The sequence below is a fragment of the Megalopta genalis genome, chromosome 5, assembly GCF_051020955.1.
Source record: "Megalopta genalis isolate 19385.01 chromosome 5, iyMegGena1_principal, whole genome shotgun sequence".
Classification (NCBI taxonomy): domain Eukaryota; kingdom Metazoa; phylum Arthropoda; class Insecta; order Hymenoptera; family Halictidae; genus Megalopta; species Megalopta genalis.
The window spans coordinates 29,619,071-29,645,791 of NC_135017.1; the positions used below are offsets into that span (position 1 = coordinate 29,619,071).

The window sequence follows — 26,721 nt, forward strand, 5'->3', positions numbered from 1 at the left end:
TTTTCAAAGGTTGAAAACAGTTCAACGATATTTTTAAATTTCTTAAATGTTTTTGCTGTTTCCTATTTAATGAACCCATTTTAATTATAAATGCGTAAATTCTTCTGACGAATTCTTCTAATTTGTTTGCAGCTTGTAATTATAGTTACTCATTTTTGCGATAAATGCACATAATCAACAGTCAATAGTAATGCAATGTAAAATATACTTCTGGCGAAACTGAGTAATTGTAATTTAAGATAGTAGAAAAATTAAACGAATTCTAAAATGTTGATGTATTATATTTTCAATCTGTAAAATTATTACAGACAGAAAAAATTCTGTATTTAATTTCTATTTCTTGCAAATTATGCAGACGATTTTTATTTTGCCTGGAGATCCGCGGTCTAGTAATAATTATGAAAATATTTTTGTTCCTTGAACTACGTCAGTTAATGTTAAATTAAGATCAAATGAGAACGTTTTCAGTATGCAAGCAGAACGCAACGTGTACACGTATAGACAACTTTTTTATCATTCGTTCATACAATGTCAACCGCAGCCTACGAAAAATGCTTTCCGCCTAGGCGTAGTCCCTTTCCTTGCTTTACCTCCAGAGAGTATAATAGAAACATTCCACGTTTTGTCCAGCTAGGTCCGCGCAATTATGCCGCAACACTAACACTAACGTTATAACGAGTTGTCTACAATCCCGGCGACATTTAATTTTACGCAATTAAGCGGTCTGTATTCTACGAAATATCCTTTCGAAATGGGAACATGAAAAAGTCTCCGTACTTGAAATTTAAAATGCCTAATTTCGCGAAACAACCGGAGGAGTTTCAACCCTTTGACACACAAAGAACGGAATACACCTTGAACGAAATTAATGAAGAAGTAAAGTAATATCAAAAACATACGTGCGATATGCGATTTCTCCATTGACCCATATTTCGATGAAACAAATATTTGAAGGAGTTGATTAAATAAAATATTCATTCGGAATAAAATATCCAATTAAATGAGGATGCGCGATAATACAGTTGTGGAACAAACTTTTTCTCCGGAATACTGACAATGTTTAATTATAAATCAATATATAATACGTGACTCTGAAAATCTTCGAATAATGTCGTTCGTGTTTCATGATATGCAACATACAATCACAGCCTTGGGCTGTAGTTACCAGGTCATTTTCATCCAGCGTACACAAGTCGTTACCTAATTATTAAATTCTTTTCAATTAAGTTTAATAAATTGCTCTAATATTATTACAACAGAAAGACTGGTAGATCTTCAAGATCGTTTCGAAAAATCGTTGAGTCTGAAAAATCTGAAAACGATCATGAACGTCGGCAAATATATATTTAATTATGAAAATAGTCCGTCGTTCGAGGGTTAATAATAATACACTAGCCTGTATCAATATCACAGATATTCCAGAGAATCTCCGAGTTACACATGAGACTTTTAAGATAGAAATTAAAAAGGAAAGTATGTATTGTGAACATGATTAATTGCAAACTGGCGTTTATTAATGCAGCGGATGCAATTAACTTGTGAACGAAACTTTTAGCAGCATTGGTTAAAAACTTGCTACATATACAGTAACTCTTATATTATATCTTATATTCTTATATCTTTCTCTATCTTATATTATATCTTATCTTATATTCGGACATCATGTTCTTCAGAAAAATTTGTTGCTGGTTTCGATTGTTTGTAATAGCAAAATTTGGTGTACTTGTTTTATAATATAATAGAACATTCATTGCAGTTTGTAATAACATAAATTTTATTTATTTATCGCACATATTTTTCTTAATACCAAACAATGAACTAGATTATGTCGAAATTTAACGTCGCAAAAATATTCGGACGCTCGACGAACTATAGTATTTAAACATGAAAATTATTAATATAAGCAATAACTAATATTTTATTGTATAGCCCTTAGCTTTACTGACGCGTTGCAACCGCTATGGCATATTGTCTATAACTTTTTGTAAGTAACTTAGCGGTATAAGTTCCAAATTCTTCAATTAATCGTTTATTTAATTCTTCCTTCGATCTTATCGGTGTTCGAATTTTCCTATCCAAAAAATCCCATACATTTCCAATGGGATTCAGTGGGACAATTATATAGGAGGTATTCTTGAACTATTCTGGCTTTATATTTTTGGGATCATTATCTTCATGATATTTAAATGTGTGTTCTATATCCTATCTACATCTATTCCATTGCGGTCGCACTTTTCATAAGATTTTGTTTGCAAATATTTAGATACTTATATTTATCTAAAATGTTTTTATATAAAAAAATATATTTTTTATAACCTTGACATAACCTTAGTTTCAGAAGAGTACCGATTTCTCGATACGTTTTCTCTTTTTCTCGGTGAAAAATTATTAATTGTCGTACATCAAATGAAGTATTTTTACTTGTAGTCCCATACTTGGAATTTCGAACCAATCCTAACGGCTTTCGAACAATAATTGATATTGTGAAGCGTATTCTTCAATCTTACTCGACGTTATGTTTGTAAACGATCGGCTAAGGCGTGTCGTTATCCGCATGAAATGCGAGAATAAGTTACGAGTCTAAATATTTTTGCGACGATAAATTTCGACATAATTTAGCTTCTTGTTTGCTGTTAAGAAAAGTATATGCAATAAACAAATAAAATTTGTTATTACAAACTACAATGAATGTTTTATTATATTATGAAAGAATGACTCGAAATTTACTACTACAAACAATCGAAACCAACAACAATATGTCGAATAGCATGATGTCCGAATATTAATAAAAGTCACTCTATATTCAACAAATTTTACATGTTACTCGTCAAGATGGATAGCAAGTTCGGGTAAATCTTTTTATACAAGTCCCTTCGGTTTGTCTTATTCATGAAATATCTTTTATATTTATGAGAGACTCTTGAATGTTTTAGTGAAAAGTAAAGTACCGCAGCCGGTAAGATCGTATAAATGTGGAATTTCGAAAATACATCCGGAATCTTACCGGCCGAGTCTCTGCTCCCGGACTCATCCATTTTAATCAAGACACAACTTCGTCTGGAAATTAATAATTGTCGGCGGTGTCCTCTCGGGTCGCGTTACGTAAAACACGTTAAAGTTGAGCGTCGTTTTTCCCCGAGTCACTGAAGAACTTCCGAGCGATAGTTAAAAATCTCGAGAGGGTCATCTCTCCTTTCGTAAGAGAAATATTCAACGAGGCAAAGAGTACTTGGAACAATTAATGGCGCGGCGCGCGACGTCGTTTTGGTAAATCAGTTTATTCGAGAGCAGCGGCTTCCCAATCGTTGATTGAATCTAAGTTTTCCGTAGTCGGTTTGTCCGCGAATTCGTCCACTGTTTCTTTTTTCGGTACCGCGGTATTTGTACACCGGTGATCGTAATTTACCTGCGGAAGATGCCGCAGTTTCATACTTCATAACTCGATTCATCGTTATCTCTCGCGATTTGTTGCATATTTCGATCCTTGCTGAATAAAAGATGAAGCCATCGAAAATCGGAAATTGAACATCGAAAATTGTTGTTTTGGAAACCAGTATTATTTGTAGCGACAGCTGATACTTCAGTCTAGAACAGGGGTGTCAAACTCGCGGCCCGAGATGAACATTTTTGATGTCAAGTATCAGGACGTAAACAATAATTTAACTTTATATATGTTTATTACAATGTACTAGTCAAAATAAAAATATTTGTTTCTATGAACATTGATTCTTTCTTTTTTGCGGCCCACCTAAAGTTAAGCATTGTTTATTTGGCCCAAGTTAGCTTTTGAGTTTGACACCCCTGGTGTAGAAGGATATTTCCTCATATTTGAGGAGTGCGAATATGTAATCCACTAATTTTATTAAAAAGAAATTTTTGACATATATTTCAGATTATTTTACTGAGCAATAACATTGAAATTTGAAGTTTCATTGCACTTTGTACTAATCTATATATGAGGGTGGATGAAAAATCGTAATACAAAACAAGTGGTAGAACAAATCGTGGTACAAACAAGTTTTTGCAAAAACAAGTCGATAAAAAGGGATAACATTTTTTCATTTAAGGCTACGTTTTCGAGAAAAAATAGGTTGAGGAAATAATACTATTGACTAGGAATCAAGTGGCGCGTCTGATCATTGCATACCAATTCTACTTCTCGTTGCACTACACGCCATACAAACCTGGCAGATCTTTAAACTTATTTTTCTCGAAAACACACTCTTAAATGACAATATGTTACCCTTTTTCTTCACGTAGAATCATCCCCTGACCGGCTGTACCACGATTTTTCACCCACCCTGTATATATTAACGGGAACTTAAATGTAATTGTAATAGACTGACGATTTTACGGATTTATGGCAAAATTGAGTGGCTGCAATTTAAAATAATAAAAAGAAAACAACCATTTGAAAATGTCAATGTACCATTGTTAATTTATTAAAATTATTGTCGAAAGAAAGAACTTGCCAATTGAATTCTATTTTTTGCTGTTGACGCAGATACTTTCCATTTTGCATAAATATTTGTAGTTTAGTAATTATAAAGATTTCAATTCGCTTAAATCCAGTTCTATAGTAATATGTTATATTATATATATTATATATATTCATATGTACGTGCACTAATTTACGAAATATTATATGTAGGGTGTTCTCTCGGAAAATCGCGGTATAACCTGCAAGGGGATGATTCCACACGCAAAAATAAATCGAGAAAGAGGAATAACATTTTTTCATTTAAGGCTCCGTTTTTGAAAAAAATTAGATTGAAAAAGTTGAATAGGAATCAACTGGCGTGTCTGGTCATGACGTACCAATTCTACTTCTCGTCATGCTACAAGCCACGCGAATTTGACGCATCTTTCAACTCAGTTTTCTCGAAAACACAGCCTTAAATGAAAAAATGCTGTTCTTCTTTTTCGGCTTATTTTTGCATGTAGGATCACCACCTTGCCGAATGTGCCACGATTTTCCGAACACCCTGTTTAATATATTTTTCGACATTATTGCAGCATTAACAGCAGAATACTGACTTAGGCATTGCTTACAGAAATATAATGACTAGGCTATGGACTTTTATGGAAAATACAAATTATCTGAACTCATTATAAGAAACGTAATTAAGACAATGCTCTTTTTCTTCTAACAATTTTAATAAGTTATTCCTTTATAGTTTTGTCTTTTACTTAGCAATTTATGCACAGTCATTATTATTATTGTTGAAACTTAGAAGTAGTATTAAGATAATAGTCATTTTTATAAATGTAACTTAAACAATATAATAGCAAATTAATAAGTCAGTTGTTGTGCAATACACTTCGATTTCACGGTGACTCTTAAATCGTCATTTTCAACAACTTAAATCCGGTGATTTGTCCTTCGAAAATGCAGCAGCATATCAATTCAGCGAAAAAAAGTTCATTCCAAGCAAAAGATACTTATCAGGATAATTTTCAAAGCAATTCAGCTTACTCAAAGTGACGCATACAGAGGGCCAGATTCTACGTTAAGTGTAATTTAATGTCCTATAGCAAATTACAGGCTTCTAAGGACATTTCACGCATTCATCATAGTTTTATACACATTAAACACGAACCTTTGAGATTCGCGTACAACGGTAACCTTCAAAAGGCATTCGCCGGGGGATTTTCTAAATGCATGGTGTAATGATCTCACGCTTCGATTCTGTCCCTTTCTTTCTTGGAGAAAAAAATGCAGCGACGAAAATTAGGTCACCTTTAACAAATTCGCAAAATAAAATCGTGAAACGGCTGCGAAACCGTTGAGAGTAAGAGCAGAAAATGCTGCTACTTTTTACAACGTAGGAAACGCATTAGATGCTTTTTCTGCAGAAATCCTCTTCCGAGACATTATCCTGCTGCGTATATAAAAATAGAATGCTGAAGTGGTACCTTTTTAGTCTGTGACGGAACCGGGTGGAACATAATTAATGTCGGGAGCTGATTCAACGTTTTCTTTTAGAAAACGTCGAAAACTTGCATTGATAAATGAAAAAAAAATCAAAGGATTTACTTAACACGTTGATGATCGAAAATGTTTTAGAAAGGTTATATTACGTCGGTCGCTTGAATCGAATAGAACCTGTGTATGATACCATGTTTGAATCAGAGTTGAGCATTATTCGAATAAATATTTATCTAAGATAATTATTCGAAGGAATTCGTTTCAATCGGATATTTTATTCGAATGAATTCGTTTCAATCGGATATTTTATTCGAATGAAAATGATTCATTATTCCTAACAGATTGTTTCATCTATTTATTTGGATAATTCTTTATTCTTCATTCGAATAAATTATCCGAATAGAGATTGCAAAATTTGACTGGTTTTGTTTTTATGTAATTTTATAAGACGTCATTTTTTACGCCGTCACTTTTTACACTTTTGTTGCGTATCTTTATTAATTTACAATATTGCGTCATTATTACGTCATTTTCCACAAAGCCATGAGTACTTAAATATTTGCTACTCACTACTTGAAAAAGTAGTCTTAAGTGTACCGGAAATATGTGAGTGTTTTGAACACTAGAATGAAATTAATGGGCAGTCTATGGGTACTTCATTAACACGTCGGCTACCACGTCGACTATATACATTGGGGTATCCTATAACGAACTAATCCGTTGTAGAACCTCGTTCGTTATAGCATCCATTCGTTACAGGATACGTTGATTGATATTGATACGTACAGGGTGTCCAGAAAGGTTGGGACCAAACTTATACTATGTGTTACTGAAATCAAATAGATGAAAAAAAGTTCATATATATTCATGTCCGAAAATGCTTTATTGAAAAAATATAAGCTTTCAAAGATATTTGTGATTTGTCGTGGCAGTTATAAATAAGCTTTCAAATATCTCATCTGTATTGGGAATAATAGTAAATGCATGAACGCTTATATTTCTTCGATAAAGCATTTTCGAACATAAGTTTATTTGACTTTAGTAATATACAGTATAAATGTGGCCCCAAGCTTTCTGGATACCCTGCATAATAACGAATTTGATTAAGAAATATACAGCACAGTGATTTGCGTGAAATTGAATTCAGTAATCTGATAATGATAAATTTATTGGCTTTGTGGGAAATGACGTAATAATGCCGCAATATTGTCGTAATAAAGATACGTAATACAAACGTAAAAAATGATAAATTTAATATGAAATAAAAGATGTAAAAATATGACAATATACATATTATAAATTTAATTCATTATATTTAGATTTTATATACATTAAATATATAATTACAAAAAAGAGGAAGGAGAAAAGTTATTAATTCTATTATTATTGCCCTTTGCCGCGTTCGTTGTAGCATATTCGTACGTTGTAGCACTTTTATTTAATGAGAAAAACTGTTCACTGTAGCATTCGTTCATTGTAGGTCATACCACAGTACAATCAATAAAATCATACTGTGGTCGAAATAATCAATTTTTTTGCGAATTATTAAATCACCTTAGACATAAATTAACTCTTATCACACCAAACGGCAGTAATACTGTCAAGCTTTACGCAGCGTTCTACTCCAACCGACAGTGTCACTGCCAGAATTTCGCAGTGGTATGATTATTGCATTTAGTTCGCTGTAAGCACATCGTACCTGTGGAAATATCTGCCGTCATTTCCAAGAAAAATATTTAATTTAGTTTTAATTTGTCTTTGTAATTTCTAATTTGTCTGGAGTTGACTACAAATCACTCTGTAAAATTCTTGGAGTGATAAGAGTTAAGAGACGTAATTTGAATTTCGAACATTTCAGTACCTTGAACTAAATTATACCGCTTGGAGTTGGCAGCGAACTGTTTTATTATTTCTAATTTGTCTGGAGTTGACTACAAATCACTCTGTAAAATTCTTGGAGTGATAAGAGTTAAGAGACGTAATTTGAATTTCGAACATTTCAGTACCTTGAACTAAATTATACCGCTTGGAGTTGGCAGCGAACTGTTTTATTATTTCTAATTTGTCTGGAGTTGACTACAAATCACTCTGTAAAATTCTTGGAGTGATAAGGGTTAAGAGACGTAATTTGAATTTCGAACATTCCAGTACCTTGAACTAAATTATACCGCTTGGAGTTGACAGCGAACTGTTTTATTATTTCTAATTTTTGTCTGGAGTTGACTACAAATCACTCTATAAAATTCTTGGAGTGATAAGGATTAAGAGACGTAATTTTAATTTCGAACATTCCAGTACCTTGAACTGAATTATACCGCTTGGAGTTGACAGCGAACTGTTTTATTATTTCTAATTTTTGTCTGGAGTTGACTACGAATCACTCTGTAAAATTCTTGGAGTGATAAGGGTCAAAAGACGTAATTTGAATTTCGAACATTTCAGTACCTTGAACTAAATTATACCGTTTGAAGTTGACAGCGAACTGTTTTATTATTTCTAATTTGTCTGGAGTTGACTACAAATCACTCTGTAAAATTCTTGGAGTGATAAGGGTTAAGAGACGTAATTTGAATTTCGAACATTTCAGTACCTTGAACTAAATTATATCGCTTGGAGTTGGCAGCGAACTGTTGCGATATTTTTGTGCGACATAGCGATAATTTCGAAGCAGTAACATTTTATATTTTAACGTTTCGCGAGAACTTTAAAGTGTAGACTATAGTACTTTAGATACTTGAACTCCGATAAACAGTAATCAAAAGCTTGATCGCTGCTCGGGTATTTTCAGTTTCCCAGAATTCGCGCACGAATATGCACTAATACAATGTCCGCGAATATCTTGATGAGGTCCGCGCTCTGTTCGACATATACACACGGCGGCGGTAACGTTCGAACAAGTTCGAACGACATTCAAACCCGGTCGAAGTTTCCACGCCCGTGGTAAAGTTCCGAATGCTTTGAGACGTTCGAACTTTCGAGCTTTCGAAGCATGAAAGCGAACTCTCGACGTCACCCCCTCCTCTACGACTCCAAAGACGATGGCCGACCGAAACTCGGCCAGCAATATAAACGGAGAGTGAATCACGCATGAATGAAAATTCAAACATCCATCCTTTTCACCGTGCTCTCGCGAAGCTAGCGAAATCTAACTAAAGACAGAAAATTTCCAGTCGCGAACTTAACCCTAGAAAGATAACCATATGACAACGTACGTAAAAGATAACCATACGCTTCAGAGGCGCATGCTTTTCTAAGGCGTCAATTTTATACTAACAATGGATATTTATTTAAGTTAATCTAGTCATTTTAAAGGTTTGGCATTATTGTAAAAATAAAATGCATTTATATTATATTTTTTTATATTTTAAGTAATTTTAAACTTAAATCACTAGACCTCTATGAAAAATTAACAAAAATCAACAGTCTTCGCAGGCGCCTCTGCGACGTAGGTTATCTTTCTCGGGTTAACCGGTCTGTAATATTCTCAACAATCTGTAACACATATTCTGTAAAAAGGGTTGAAAGTAACATGGTATTGCTGTCGACTCAATAAAATGATCAACAATAGAAATAAATGTGGACAATTTTAATTATTTTTTCGGTTTTATTATCAACATTTATTTATTTACTTAACTTAACCAGTTAACTATTTCTGATGAGTATACTCGTCGTAATAAAATGTTGTCATTTCTTCGTGACAAGTATGCTCGTCGAAAACAATTAATTGATTAAATGTGTACTTTCGTTAAATTTGTACAAATTTAGTTAATTGTATACAAATTCAATAATATTAAACTCGAGATGTAACCCTCAAGTTATTCAATGTCGGAAAGTCTACAATTTACAATTAAGAACTTTTCGATGGTAACAACAATTTTAGTTGTGTACTAACGAGTCTGTCACAGTGATAAAATGCAATAATTTCGTTTGTGGTTATCGTGTAGAAAAAAGAATTTTAAGGCTCCCCTTGATATGTACTCCGTCGACTGAAATTATTTTGCAAATTTTACAATACCTTCATGTTGTCAGCATCGAGTGCACACTTGCTCCTTGATACACATGTTTTGTGTGTTCTGTAAAAAGAAACTTTAGTGATTGAGACTTTGCACATGCATACATCCGTAAAGCGTCGAAAAAATTCTACACATAGTAGATTCTTTCGTAGTAGTCCATTTTCGTGTTTACGACGCGCGAAACAGTTTGTCAAAGTTGGAAAACGCATGACCTGTTTCCTGAGACATTTTCCCAGTCTCGGATGTTGTTAACAACGCTTCTCAAGAATTCATTACGGGTTATTACATAGGAACCCGGACTTTTTAACGAAGATGTTTCGAAGTGTTTCTGGGGAAAAGTACTTCGAGGTTTATATAATATGTATACCACTTCGAAGTCCTGTTTTCCGATTCCTTCTCTTCATCCTTTTTATTTTTTTTGCGCGTTTAAAGTTGCATCAACATCACAGGTGTTAGGGACTGTTCTGTGTTTAAATCTATTAATAGTAAGACTATTAACACTAGATTTACGGAACCCGTCAAAATGACGGGTCACTAATTTTTTAATTTGCTATTATTCATATCGTAAAGATGCATTTATGAGTTATTTATTCAATTTATATGTTACTTACGGCAAATGTTACAATAACACTTGTTAAAAATTATAATAAATGTCTTATTGTTACCTTTATAAATTAATATAAAACAGCTGTTTTTTGTGCTCCGTAAATCTAGTGTTAACTAAAGTTTATTATTTACATGAGATATCTGAGATGTACGTCGGCAATGAATTGAATTAGGTATTTTTTGTTATTAAAAGAGCTTACTTTAAGTCTGCTGGAATATGGAACTTTCTTCTTTTATTATGCACAATATTCACTATAATTTACTATTCGCTAGAATTTAGTGTTTACTATAATTTAGTATTCACTATTTAGTGTTCACCACGATTTACTATAATTCACTATTCACACAATTTAGTATTCAGTCGATTTAGTTTACAACTTTATTGTTGGCCCTTTACTTACTGAAAACTCTACGATAAACCTATAATAATTTCTCGAGAATAATAAAGGAGGAAGAAACTATCAGATTATGTCAGGAACGTCAAGGTTCCATTGCAACGAACGTCTAAACTGGATAGTTCCATCGTAGGATTCGAACAGCTAATGATTGGTTGACATAAGCTCGGTTGCGCGGTAATCTTACCGAATTGGGAAACGGTTTTGATATTCAGATGCTTGTAGATGGCCTAACTCGATTGATATAGTTTCGATGCATAGTGACCTTACAAGATTGGGGTTCGATTTTCATTATCAGATGCTTGTATGAATCTGCAGTAATTAATTCCAAGCCCTGTCATAACTAAGAACAACACTGAATCTTTTCTGCTCAATAACGCTAGTATATTACGTCTATTTTGATTATTGTTACCAGAATTGGGAACACCTTACTATTACTATTATGTTGTCAAAAATGAAATATAAATGGACACCTAATTAAGAAAGAAACGAAGAAACGTAGTTAAAAAAAAAAAAACTCTTTGCTCTCGAAGATATTTTAACTCTAAATCGGAAATAGTTTTTCTGACCTAGAGAAGGGCCATTTTATGCGACTTGTCGCATTTTATGCACACGAAATGTATTCTTGTGACTTATACAACGTTAACGATTGCACCTTTAACAATTTCTTGAAATTCAAAGAAAACTGATAATAGAATAATTACTTTGAAACGTGACATAACCATCTTTGTGGCGCCTCGGAGGAATTAATATCAAGAATTTTAGTCGATTACGTCTGGGAAAAGTAAAAATAGGTGACAGTTTTTCTTGCAGTTATACATTTGTGCACACTCTGTACATTGGATTTGATAGCAGTGAATTAGAAAGCTCTTTTGAGTTCGTGAGCTTCGTTTATTCACCATTTTAGTGCCGAAGGCCGATATATCAGCCCTCGCTGCATTGGCGAAAAGTATCAGAGCCGATATATCGGCTCCTTGTAACGTTATAAATGAATAAATACGTTATAAATAATCTAATTTCATTACGAAAGAAAAGTTAGCGTCACTGTTTTATTCTCTATTTTGTCCTTAATACACTGCTTTTTGAATTATGTAAATATTGCTTTTCGTTTGGTTTTTATAAGCCTTTTTCCAAATCCTAGTAAAATCATAAAATTCGGCCGGTTATCTTCGCATAAGCACCTCTTTTTCGCCCGGCACTAAAAGGGTTAATGTCATCGCGTTCAACACGTATCGATATTTGCAGATGCCCTATAAAAGAAACGGTGTGTTAATGAAAAAAAAGGTGGTAAAACGTGGTAAAACAATAGAGAAAGAAAGACCAGGGGCCGGTCGATATATTTGCGGTACGCAGCACTCACCTACAACTGGGAAGAAAACATTTGAAAGAGAAAATATTGTAGAACGCAGCTGCTTTCATTGCGGTTTCGTACTTTCGTTCCAAAGAAGGTTCCCATGTCTACCTGGCTTCTATTTGGTTTCTTTTCGGTCAAGTTCTGTGTAAGCACAATCGTTATCGTATGTTTGCACATTTGGTAGCGAATCTAGCGAGCACTCCAATTTTTCTTTGAACAGAAATATTTAGTCGCCATTCGAGCCTATGAGCCCGTTCTTCTTTGTATTGGGAAAATTCAACATTTATGTAATGCTTCGTAAAAAATGCAGGACAGAATGTAGCATCGTAGTAAGAAGATAAAGTCAAAGGTTAGTAACTATTACGCAATTTAAAGGAAAGAATAGGCTTAATCTTTTCCTTGGGGGTTTGACTTTCCAGTGTACATTTCCAATGGATTTTGTCGAGAAAAGTAGAAAAATCAAAGTCCTGAATCTAGGAATGTAATTAATTCATTGTTAAATTAATTCATAAGTCATAATTCATAAGTGTAATTAATTCATTTGTTAAAAAGTTATGCTCGTCCAAAGTTGACGAATTTCCAGCGTTTTTGACAGGTTAGCGCGGTCATACCGATGCGTACTCAATCGTACTCATAATTCGTCAACTTTTGACGCATATAACTTTTTAACAAATGACACAACAATTACATTCCTACGATTCAAGACTTCACTTTTTGAGCTTTTCTCGACAAAATCCATTGGAATATACACTGAGAAGTCAAAAAAAAATAGAAAACCCCAAGGAAATGTTTAACCAAAAGCTAGACTTCTTTTGACAGTCGACAAACGATATCGTGATAAATAATCAAGTGCCATTATTATAGCACCGAATTGTGATATCTCTTTCTTTTAAAAAGTGACTCACGTTATATGACAATCAATATAGATGTAATCTGAACTCATTTTGAAAGAACCACAATACGAGTAGTCAAAACTTTCCAATGAACACAGTGTATTATTACATCAAGTACCATTTGTTAAAATAATATTAAAGAATATTCTTTGCTGGATTCCTCATCACTTTCTACATTTGCAATTATGCTGCTTGCTTACTGCTTGAAGAAAATGTTTGACGCATGTCCTTTTTAGCTACAGAAACAATAATTTTTACTTGATACATTTATTTACTAGAAAAATGTTGGTTCTCCAGTAAGAGAATGCTTCAGTCGAATGTAACAGTGGTGTAAATCTCTACATGTCTCGTGGAATAACGAAATAACTTCAGAACTTGGACTTAAGCCACCATTCCAGATAATGTCACAGTCGCTGTATTTATCATGCAAAACTCACTCTCGTTTTACGTTAACATAAAAGGAAGTCTGCAGAATTTTCCTTCATTAATAAACAACTATGCTTAATATCAATCATTTCTACAATTTACTTATTTTTTCATAATTATCGACTTACACCACTTGTCAATTAATAGGCTCACTTGTCGCGAATTTTCTGCTCTAATTTTTCCGACCGGTTTCTACGAGCACGTACATTTCCAATAGGAACGCATTTAAGTACACTCGTATCGATTATTGCGAGCTCCGAATTTTCTGAGGCCAGAATTTTATAGCATTTCATGATGAACGCTGTTTATTTAGAGAAATCGAGCGTGGGAACGAACTGGAATATGTTTTACCGTTACCACTTTGAGAGTAAGTTAGGAGGAAGCGAAGGAACTTGAACAAGTGCAAAGAAAATAGGAGATATCTAACTCGGTGAGCGCCGCGTGAATAAAGTTTATCTGATTGATGCGAGAAGCTGTTCGAAATTGACGAAAGAAGGGAAACATTTATTAAAATAAATAACGACAAAACGATCACTGGAATTGCGATTAGTGACAAGAAAATCAACTATATTGTTTTCCATTTCACTTTCAATGGAATCATTCTGTATCTACATTGTTCTTCTCACAATTAAAAACTTAAAAATTCAGATAGGAAACCCCTATATAATTTCTGTTGGCAATCCTAACATGATCAAGGAAATAAAACATCCCTCCAATTCAATCTCTCTAAGCAGTGATTTGCGAAACGAAGTATACAGACGTCAAATAACTCTCTGCGAAAGTAACGATATCCTATAATCTCTCTAATACTTTTCCATCGAGTGAATCTCCTCTTGGTGTAGCCACGATAATTGTGTAAAAATCCCTTGAAAGATCGAAACGTTTAAATTTTCATTTGTGTCTGATTCATTTTGTGTTCGCTTTATATTGCTAGTGTCTCGATCGCCCATGGTTTATGTGTCTCCAGGGAAAGAAAGGCATCGATAACTCGTCCTTACTCTTGGGATGCCTGAAACTTTGAACGTCTTCGAGCGTACGAACTTTAACCACGAGGCTGCGATTTGTCCTATGTTACAGCTTTCTAACTGATCCCGTCATCTGTACAATATGATTCCAGTCACGTATCCTCTTATCCCCAACTATCATTCAAATTAGAAACAATCGTGCAGAAAAATATCGTACGGTTTCACAAATTCGATTCGTACTGCGATCAATAGACCGCAAAATACTTGTGCTCCATCGATCTTTATAAATCATTTGCTTTCTTGAACGATTTAACATATTTTATTTAATATATTTTAATGTATTTACACAATTGTATCAGATCAATATTTATAGTAAAATTTTAAAGTATGCATTTCATATTTAATGACCTAATTACAATAAAAATTGCCTCCATTAATTTCAATAAGCAGAAACCACACGGAAATATCGTTATTTCTTAAATAATTTCAGTAAGATCAATTTTATAGATTGACGCTTTTCGATTGTTCTAGTCGTTGTTTGTTCCAGATTGCACCTACAAATTTTTGTCACAGATGCAGTCTAATGATGAGAAATATTTAGCAAATTAAATGGAAAGTCATAGTCCTCGATATTCGTTCTCAGGCAAAACACGGAAATATCGTCATTTCTCAAATAATTTCAGTAAGATCAATTTTATAGATTGACGCTTTTCAATTGTTCTAGTCGTTGTTTGTTTCAGATTGCACCTACAAATTTTTGTCACAGATGCAGTCTAATGATGAGAAATATTTAGCAAAATAAATGGAAAGTCATAGTCCTCGATATTCGTTCTCAGGCAAAACACGGAAATATAGTCATTTCTCAAATAATTTCAGTAAGATCAATTTTATAGATTGACGCTTTTCAATTGTTCTAGTTGTTGTTTGTTTCAGATTGCACCTACAAATTTTTGTCACAGATGCAGTCTAATGATGAGAAATATTTAGCAAATTAAATGGAACGTCATAGTTCTCGATATTCGCTCTCAGGCAGCGTTAATGAAATCTGCTTGGAAAGATTTACACGTCTCCGAATTTCTGTATCTTTTTTATGTTATTTCTCTGTGACCACAACGAGAGGCAGCCACGTCATTTACTGCTCTTCACGAGGGTGTTTGCTCCGTTATATAAACGAACGTAAACGCACCCTTGTGTTCCCGTTACGATCGATACCGTTATTATATTCTAGTCACCTTACCAGGCTCTCACGGCTTGCCGTGTTACCCGGCGTTGTTCTCTTCCCTCCGCCGAATTAAACGAAGAGACACGCTGAAATCGCGGCGAGATTTCTTTGAATTACAGTACAAAAGCCGCAACGTTATCGCACGTATGTTCGAAAAGATTCCGTTGCGCTAAATATTTTGTCACGTATTTTACTATCTCGTGGCTCACGGATAACACATAACCGCGCAGGGAACTCGCATTGCGCGAAAATTTAACTGCTGTTTTAATTATACCGTGTAGTACTAATTACATTCGCGAGCCACTTTAGCAGCATGAGAAGCTAGCTAAATTGCGAATAGTCGGAGATAAAAGTAACCATGAGTGAATTTGAGGAATGCTAATATACTTTAACAACGTCCTCCTGCCACCGACCGTTTGCTGCGGCGAATTTCGAATGAAAGATTCCGTTCGACCAAAATTGAGTATTATTCTTGATTTGTTTGGAATAAATATTTATGCAAGATAATTATCAGTAGAAATTCTTTCTGGTCGAATGTTTTGTTCGAATAACGATTATTCGTTCTTCGTCGTCAATTAGACTATCTGTTTATTCGAATAAATACTGTAAAATTATTCGAGTAAGAATATATTTATATGAACACATTCAGGATCAGTTCAATTCGAACAACATTTTGAATCAACTTTTCAAAGAAAATTTTATTCGATTAATCCTTTGAATAAATTCTTAGAATAAACTTTTATTCGAATGAAATTTTGAATAAATTCTTCGAATCAAATCGTACTCGTTATTCGCGGAAAATCCACGAATCCACGTTTCTCAGTGATTCAAAATTATATAAAAACTACACGTGATAGGAAATGACTGACTCGAAATTCGGATCCAGCGAGAAAGATAAGCAGAAAAAGATAAAAATCGGTGCAAATATTCTCTGTAAGAAAAATCGTGTCTGCCAGTGTAAATAGTCGACGTCGTAATCAGAACAATCGCATTCGTTTGAAAGTCAATTTCCCAAAAAACTTGTTTGTTCGTTCCGACAGTATTTCCGTGCCACAATAAAACCAAAGCATTGTTCCGACCACGTGATTCACCGTGCACCACAGGAGACGGTGGACGAGCTGAGGATTTCATTAAAGAACGACACCGGAGGTTCCACCGCATCTGAATTTTCGTGGCGAAATCCCACGCTCTCATTTCGAGAGATGTAAAAGAAAATTCTCTCCCTCGATCTCCTGTCGCCCGTTTCCCCGGTGTTTCCACGCAGCTTTCTCCGTTCGGTCGCTCGAAGATTCACACGACGTCGATAACAAGTTCTCTCCGTCGTTATAGTGGAACGCGTGCAGCCATAATCGCGACCCCCAATTCCCGGTGCCTACAGAATATTCCGAGGCCTGTTGTGCGGGGGATTATGTTGCGTGTTATCAGATGGTGATATCGTGCTGCGGCTCGAGGCCACGTCGTAATGGTTGGAACCTTTGGGCTTATTCCACCTGATCTTCTATGGACGCGGCGACCTTGGCATGGATATATTCTATCGCGTCTCCCATAATAAATAAATTAGGAGACCGAGAAATGATGAAATTTCGACGAACGTGATCAGGGAAATGAATTTTTCGACTTCCACAATGTTAGAATCTCGAGAAAAGTTTCCGGTATGTTACTTTAAATATCATTAAATAGTATTTCGTGATAAATAGTTATTAAATAGTAGAATTAAGTGGTACCAAATAGTCGTATCAAGTAGTATCAAATAGTAATAAATAGTACATAGTAGTTGGAAATTTGTCTAATATTGTTATATTATTATATTCGAATTGTTTCGAATAAATATTTATCGAAAATAATTATTCGAATAAAGATTATACAATTCTTAATTTTTTATTCGAATGAATTATTCAATTAGAGATTGTAAAATTATTCGAATAAATTTTCGTCGCAATTTCAACAAATTTAAGCGAATGCATTAATTGAACTGTACGATTTACATCGTGAAAACAAATTCTACAGACACGACAAAATCATGCGTTTTAAAACACTACATGCGACTCGCGGCGGCATTCTTCCTTGCAGTCCTAGAATTATCCTTAATATGTTGGTAACTGGGACCCTTTTGCCCTATTGTCTAAGCTGCGGAGAGAAGAGTCGATAGTACATATCCGGCAAAGTCTACTCGAGAGGAAACGTAAAAAGTCAATAACGGAGCAGAGCAAATGAACGCCATGGAAACGGATGAAAATATCGGTCGGACGTGTGTGTTAGATAAGCCCGTGGCTCGAAGGGAAGAGATTTCGATAGAAGGGAAAGCAGCAAGTGGCCATGTTGCACGCTCCCCTGGGATTAAACAAACAACCGTCGTCGTCGGCCAGCACGCACACTCGAATCGGACACACCCTCCCTTTGCTTCGCGACGTATGAACGAAAATGCGGAACGTCGACCATGACGAAGTACGTATCAAGTACAAGTGAACCGAGTCGCCGTAGGGGATGTCGTTGAATTCCTGCTGGCACTATAATTCCTCGGCTCCTGTACACCGGCACGCCACCACCACGGAAATACAAAATATTTCCACTTCCCATCCCACAAGAACTACGAACATGTTTCCCCCTTTCAACGGGCACTGTCGGGATGAGTGCGTGCGCGTTCTGCTGTACGAAGTAGAAACGGAAGATGTATTATGTCTACAGGACGGTTTTGTCAGATTCCAAATAAAAATGAAGTTCACTGGGAAAGACGTTTATTACTTCATTGCTTTATGAATGGACACCTGGGATTCTTGATTTACTGCTAGAGAGTAAATGTCAAGATAAACCATAGAAAATGCAATTTAAAGTGTAGGATTCTGTGATTTCTTTTTAGAGAGTAATCGTATGAAGGTACCGTGGAAAATGAATAGCGTGTGTTAAAATAATCGAGTGAATGCGAATAGAATGCTTTTGAAAAAATTGTGTAAATGTGAATAGAACGTGTGTTACTGAAAATTGTGTAGATGTGAATAGAGAATGTGTCTGAAAAAGGTATATAAAATACGTCTCAAACGTCTGAAACACGACAATAAATTTTGGTAAGCTGCAACCGCATTATTCTCTTGTTCGAACAGGAAAAGTACGCAGTCTAGTAAACCTACGTTTTCCGCACTCGTGTTTCCTGTGCTGTCACCGATGATAAACTACTGAATGTTAAAACTGACATTGTACATGTTGCCTGTCTGGTATAAAATGCTTGAATAATTGTATAGTGGCTCTCTATAGTGAATCTCTACAATGTTAAAAACCTATACAATCTATCTTGTTGAGGAAATAGTAAAAGGTTATGAAATATTTAACAGGCAGCAACAATTCGGGTCGAAAAATATCGGAATAAGAAGTCGCAAATTTCGAACGATATATCAATTTTGCAAATAAATAGCACAGTTCGTGTAAGAGATAAGGTTACGATTTAATTAGACTAACACAGTTCAACGAAACGGTGAAACCAGAAAATAACGTTGAATTAATTAACCTGAACCATTGTACGACCTATGTAATTTAAATTGCAATATAGAAATTTGTTCGACCAGTTCCCATAATTGTAATTTCCTTCAATTAATCTTCAAAATTTCAATTATTTTATAATAATAATTTTAAATTGGTCGTTTGATCGATGGTAAGAATTGTTTGTAATTTGTGATCTTCCTGAACAAAGGGAATAAATTTGTCGATGAATTTTCCAGATATAGACGAAAACTTTATATCAGGGGTGTCAAACTCGCGGCCCGAGATAAACATTTTTCATGTCAAGTATCAGGACGTAAACAATAATTTAACTTTATATATGTGTTTATTACAATGTACTAGTCAAAATAAAAATATTTGTTTCCATGAACATTGATTTCTTTTTTGCGGCACCTAAAGTTAAGCATTGTTTGTTTATTATTATGGCCCAAGTTAGCTTTTGAGTTTGACACCTCTGCTTTAAATCAAGCAATAATTACAATATAGTTTTAAACGTAAAACATAAAAGATCAAAATTCTATGAAAACTAATAAAATTGTCAAATATTATAATATAATTGTCAATGGTGTGTCACTTGGTGATGCGCGGGTAATAGGTTGACGACATCTGTTTTAGATTGTATAAAATAAGATAAAAGAGACGATGAAAACTCTGAGCATATTAAGATAAGAAATATTTTCAACATAAACCACTGTTACTATCAAATACTAAATGCACACTGAATGCAACTTTCAGAAGATTCCGTTCACTAGCATTGTCACAGAGAGAGCGAGAGAGAAAGCATAAAACACAATTACGGTATATGACGCAGTTTCTCGGCAACTATGTGCTAGCAGAAGTCGATAATATTGCCCTCAATCTACCAGGTTATCTTGAGATTGGGTTGCAGGGCCTATAACCGCTCGTTAGAGCACCGAGGCTTTTCACTGATGCCTCCAAATGTTCCCGGCAAATCCAGGACCGAGCTTGATAAAGTGCACCGACGTGTTTTAATTACTTTTCATTCGGCTAACATACTGAAATATTCACTGGACTTTTCCAGCAACGAAACATCGTATTTCCGGTGATTTTCTTCGCCGATACAGATCACCGAGCTCATTCGACACGATTAGTTGGATCAATCAAAGTCAGTGTCTATCATTAGAGGAGCGAAATAGCCTATAACAACTAATTGGAATGCCGGGGCTCTCGCCTGTACCTCGAAATGGAAGACATTCAATATCACATCAAGAGTAATACAAGTTGGATTCATTGAGCTTCCGTGGTAACAGAATTGCAATGATCGAATGCTTTGCATCCCTAACGTAACGAATGGACTGTAGATTTTATGCATTTATGATAAACATGACAATAGATCAAAATGCAAAACAGCAAAAACATTTAAACAGTCTGAAAATATTATTGTATTTCCGTCACCTCATTATCATTAATAAAGAAAAGAATCGTGCATCTTGCAATTAATGTAGACAATTTTTATTTTGAATAAAAATACGCAGTATACTCGATAGTCACAGCTTGGTAGGTTCAGTGTTGAAAATGCTGCTGCATTATTTTCCACTTATTAAAGCGATTGAGAGACGAAAAATCCACCGTTCAGTACTGAATTATTTTCGCGAACATCTCGTAATTTTGATTCGTCCGAAACACTATGAATTACAAAAATCCATCACCTATTTTTAAAAATAAACACAATATCGAATGTCATCCCCCAAAAATCCCAATAAATCAAAATTATTTGAAAAATTAATTTCTAACACTAAACGTACCGAACATTAAAAGTGTCTCATTTATTTATTCACTAATGCTTTGAACCAGATGGTTTATTTAGCAAATACAGAATTGTTACATGTATATACGTTCGATATTACTTATTATTATTATTAGTTTCTAAATTCTCTTACTGAACATTGTTTAGGGAAATTATAAATTATTCTAAGTTCTTCTATCGTATAAAAATTGTATAGTTTTTCTTAGACTTTTTTTTAGACTTTTAGCACTTCTTAGACTTTTAGCACTTTTCTTAGACTTTTAGCACTTCTTGTTATAATGTATGCTTGAATAAAGAAAATGTAGTAAATTATTTTTTCCAATTTTTTTAAAAATAACGAATTGAAAATCGGTCAGATGACTGGCAATGGTACGTTCAGTGTTAAAGAAAAGTGAAGAAAGCCAACGTGTTAGTAGAAAACCACCTCGGCAATCGCGATCGTTCGCAACGTCTCAGCAAGCGATGTGTAACGTGGAGAACAAAGTCACATAGAACGTGGTGAAACCTCCATTTCAAGCTCTGACGACTTCCTGCTCAGACATCGTTGGCGAGCGAAGGTAGACTCGATAAATTGGCACCATTGGACGACAGGAAACCCATTGCATTGTCCATCAGCAAATCAGTGGACCATTGCAAATAAATCATACGCTTGCGACACTAATGGGAGCCTAAATGTTCGTGTTCGCTCGGGAAATCGAACAATTCGACGATAACGGAATAAAAAAATACAGCGTGTGAAATTGTCAATATCGAATCTTGAGTGTAAATTCTCTGTATCATGAAATCATTTGCGCTACAAAATTCCACAATGATTCTTATAAGCTACCTTCGATGTTTAAAAAGTATTAGGCGCCTGATTGAATTTTTGTTTGACATTCTGTTACAAGACGATAATCTCTATTATGTTGTATGTTGTGCGAAATGTTAAAAAGACCAATAATTACTTGATTGAATAAAACATACAGTCAGCCTAAAAAGTGTTCGTACACTAAATTTCAGATTTTTGACAAACTATCGATATTTGAACTGTTATAATTTCGTAAAAGCGTGTCGTACAATAACGAAACTGAGCTCATTTTAAATTTTGAAGCCTCCACTCACACTATGTAGCATTAATTTTCTTGTAACATGTTTTTGTACAATGTTACAGGTGATAAACTGGAAACATGCACTTTTCGAAGAATGTTACGGATTATAACATAAATACACTGGAAATTTCTTTCCGCGAGTGTTCCTGACATATGTTTCAATAGTAAAGCCTCCCCTTTACAATGATGCCTTAAATTTTCATGTACGATTTTCTTAGTCGCTCTATTAAGCTCCAAATAAAAGCTGTACTATCTACTTTACAGTACCACAAGGTTCGCGGGGACTTTACAGGACCAAACTTGTTCCTCCGTTTCTGTTTCATAAAAAAACTGAAAAAGATTGCATAGCCAGTTTTGAGAGGTCATTATAAAGGGGAAGCTTTAATCTTCGAATCTGTGGTCGACTCATCCGTGAAAAAATTTTTTCAATAGATTTGGACACGTTTCAACTCGTAACATTTTCCGAGTAAACCATTGTCTTCAATTTTCCGTTTGCTATGAGTTGTAAAATCATGGTAGGAAGAACTGATGGATGAAATCCAAATAGTAGAATAATAGTTCAAACATCGACAATTTGTTCAAACTCTGAAATTCGGTGAATATTTTTTATAATTATTTCTTTAAGCTCATTATTTTTCGTGATTTTGTTCTTTAGATTTTGTTTTTTTGATCTAAAATGACATAAAATTTACAAATTTTTAATTTTATGTTGCTTGATATTCACATTTATATCGCGTATCGAATTTGTATTGTATTGTGTTTCCGCGGTGTATCAATCGACTGATATATGCATATTTCCTCAATTTGTAACAATAATTATATATACGTTGAAATTTACAGACGTGATTTACTAAAACTGTTACGTGCTCGACGTATATAAACACTGAAAATACCCAGCCAAGATTATAATTGTTAAACACGTTAAATGCCACGCTAATTTTATATAGTTTGTCCGACTGACTAATAGGAATTTCTTATTGTATGTTATTTATTATTATGCAATCATGTGTGACGCATTTATCTTATCGGCGTCATCATACCATTTTAGTAACGATGATAATATTGAACAATTTTAAAGAGGTATTCAAGTGTGAATCGGCGAAAAAATTAATTTTTATTTTTTATATCTTTTTGCCGAATGTAGGTTCAAAAATATGTCTACAAAACCATATGTCTGAATTCTTAGAAATTAAGAAAGTAACACTGATTGTAAAACTATGAACGCGTTTATCTCGAAACTATGTTTTTCGAAACGGTGACCATGATTTCACTATACTTATGCGTATTATCCAATGTGGAATCAATCCAAAATTCTTATTCTTCATACTTTTTAGACTTCGAATATTTGAAAATCAACAATCAACCTTCAAAATGTCGCCATTTTTTTCATTATCGACCATTTACTTTTCCTCTGCTTCCTGCATTATCCAAACTCATGCTAACAATCTTACACGTTTTTTTATTTCAGATAAACAAAATGGCCGCAGTCGTGGTGGCCACCGTGGAACCATCATCTTGAAATTTATCTATGTTTCAAAGTAACCAATGCCATCATTTTTAATTTCTTTTAACAGGAAAAATTTGCAAACGTTGTTGAAACGCGTATAAATGCATGAAAGTGTTACAACCTTGGCATAAAATTGCACTCGCATAGATTTATTTCACGAAAGGAAAATTAGTAATCTCGGAGGTACCATAATTATCAGCAGTTACGTTTCCCAAGAGGATGCATACGAGTGGAAAGGGTGAAGTCGCTCGCGATTCTACAACCGCATCGATATTGCGTTGTCGCGGCTTAGCACGTCGTGGAACTAAAAGGGAATCGGGAGGAACAATGGGCAACAACGTGAAAAGACCAGACGACCGGAACAACGGAGCCACTTGTTACGCGCCTCGCGCTAAAAATTGTTTCTTCGGTTCGTCGTACGTTAACTCGGTGAATTCCGTGCCGCGATCGATAATCGTGCTCATTCTGCCGGAGTCTCCTAACCAAACTCGAAACGAAGACTCGTTCGGTGCCAGTGATGGCAACGCATGTTCCTCGGTGCTCGAGGAATCGTGGAGCCGCGAAATTCTCGTGATATCCGACATGTTTCCTTGCATTTCTTCTCGAGGATTATTGTACCCTGTTCGTTACCCCTTTTCCGTAAACTCTGGCCAGCTCGCTGCGAGGTGCAGTCAATTAACGAAAATAATTTATTAGCAAAGACGAGCTCTGATGTCAATTATATCGTACAGTCAATAATTGACCCGTTCACAGGCCGAATTGATTGCCACTCCAGTTTTTGGATTCTTTTCAATTTTCTTGTCGAAGCACTTGATTGACTTTTAACTTTTTATATAATAATTTAATATAATTATTATTTATAATCGGACTCGACACTGCGAAGTCATGAAAATTGCTTCGATTGTGGAATAACAGGCAACTTATTATTGCAAATACTTGGCGTCAAAGTTGCGCAAGTGGTAGTATGTTTTATAATTTGTATTTAATTTTACATTTTATGAAGACTGTTCAAAGACGATCTATATTATTCTATTATTTTCCTCCAAGTTCATATTTTGTGAAGTTAACCGAATTGCCGAATGTGAGCGGATCTATTCTATCGAATCAGCATTCATTTTTTTCATAGTTTGTACTGTAATAAAATTTTCGATAAAATTGAATAATGTAGAACAAGTGCTAATTCGTGGTTAATTTTTCCATTTTTTAAAATAACTTTTAAGAGTCTATAGTTAGTGATAGACAGCCTTTTCCCGGACAACTATTTCGACAACCAAAGTTACGATCATTTGCTCCTCCCTTTTCACGTTCCACTGAATTCTTTAATTGTGTTAATTCGATTTCTGATAAGCATCGGCGGACACTCACGGCGGTCGATTGATGTACCATCGAATGCGTGCTTAAGGAATATCTTTTCGCGCGTAGGCGTGTTACGTGTGCCGACGATCGATAGCCCTTGTTTTACAAAATTCAGAAGGGTTCTCCCGGAAAACGACTCGAAAACTCTTTAAAACTTCTGCACGGTAGGATTTCCGAGAGCCTTAGGATCGTTGGTTCGCGTTCGCGTAGCTGAAGTGTGTGCAAACGTCTCTGGTGACGTGTCGCAAAACTTCTTCCCGGCACAAGCACAATTGTCTTGAAGAAAACTATGATCCCCGTAACGCTGTTCAAAAAGTGCACAGCAAAATCATCGAAGCTTGCTCGCAGAAAGAGAAACCATTCTCTTAAAATCATCTCGATAGAAGCACGCGAATAAATCCACGAGCTAAGGACTAATCTTCCCTGCGCTGTTATAAAAAAGAAAAAGGTAAGGAAACCAAAAATGTGTCACCGTTCACTGTTCTCGCGTTCGTTAATCCATTTCCAGGAACGATCCGACGAATTAGTTCCCTGATTTACAGATTTGCACACGACGAACACAATGTATCCAATCGGCGAAAAATTGCGTCATCGAGAATTTTGACGCAGCGACGAAATAATTCCTGCAGTGCATTGTAACAGGTGTTCGACCAGCGTTCCCCTGGCCCGTGAACAAATGTGTGGGCAGCCTCTTCAAGTGTTCCGACCGATGGAGAAATTAAAAACGACCAAACGGTAGAAGCAAGCTACTTTCGCCGAGTCCGCGTCAACAAGTTAGATTCAACAGCGAGAGAAAGAGAGGAAGAGAGAGAGAGAAAGAGAGAGAAAGAGAGAGGAAGAGAGACCAAGAGAGCCGTATACGTAGCACGAGATTCACGATCATATCGGATCACAGTATTCCTTCGGTCTTTTGATCACCTGTAGGATACACAGTATAATACACTCCGACGGACGTTCCCGCGGGAACCAGATCTTGTGCTCGAAGGGTGCACACTTGTTCACGGGCGTCGATCACTCTATCTGGATCCTCTGATCGATCCTCCTTTGCACAGACACTGGTCGTTGCGAAGACCTCGACGGTGAATTACATTGTCGCACCAGAAACCGTTCAAACGATCGGACAAAAACGCGAAACGGGAACCTGGTCGAAGGCTGATTGGTGACGGTGGAATGAAGACGACGAGAGGTGGTAGAACACTGACCTTGTTCCGGGAGTTCCTCTCCTAATTGACGAACGCGCGGGAACCGAGGCTCATGTCAAGGCTCAGTTGAACGACTAGGAGGACTACCGGCGACTGACTTCACGGTTGGACCTCGTGATCCTTTGGACTCCTGCCGCGCTCTGTGCCGTCACACGGAACGTGTATACCCTTAGCGGTCAACGGCGGGGTGCGCGACGACGCCGACGCCAACGTCGACGCCGACGCCGAACCCGTCACCGACGGACAGGAGCTTACGGTGGTGCACCTGCGCCTTAACTGCGATCGTCCTCCTACCCGATAGCAGACCTCGCTTGAGCTGCCACGCCGGTAACCGAGCACCTGAGCTCACCCTTTGCCCTCGCCTGCCACACCTGAACTAGTTATTCCACCCCGTAACCCGTTTTGCCTCGGCGAATGAAACACTTCGCGCGAGAAATGCCACGTCCAATCGGCCGAATTACGCTTGTCAATATGAATCGTCACACGTGCGATCCTTTTGTCCGAT

General features: G+C 35.6%; 1 protein-coding gene across 2 annotated transcripts in view; it reads right to left on the minus strand.

The window, feature by feature from the left end:
- The window catches only part of LOC117222439 (uncharacterized), a 291,172-nt gene extending 264,797 nt beyond the window's left edge, over nucleotides 1-26,375 (minus strand). The window contains exon 1 of one of the 2 annotated variants that reach the window (XM_076522262.1): nucleotides 26,217-26,375. The gene's annotated coding sequence lies outside the window, so the exon portion shown is untranslated. The remainder of the gene's footprint in view (nucleotides 1-26,216) is intronic. The other variant, XM_033474137.2, reaches the window with a different exon arrangement.
- Between the last annotated feature and the right edge of the window lie 346 nt (nucleotides 26,376-26,721).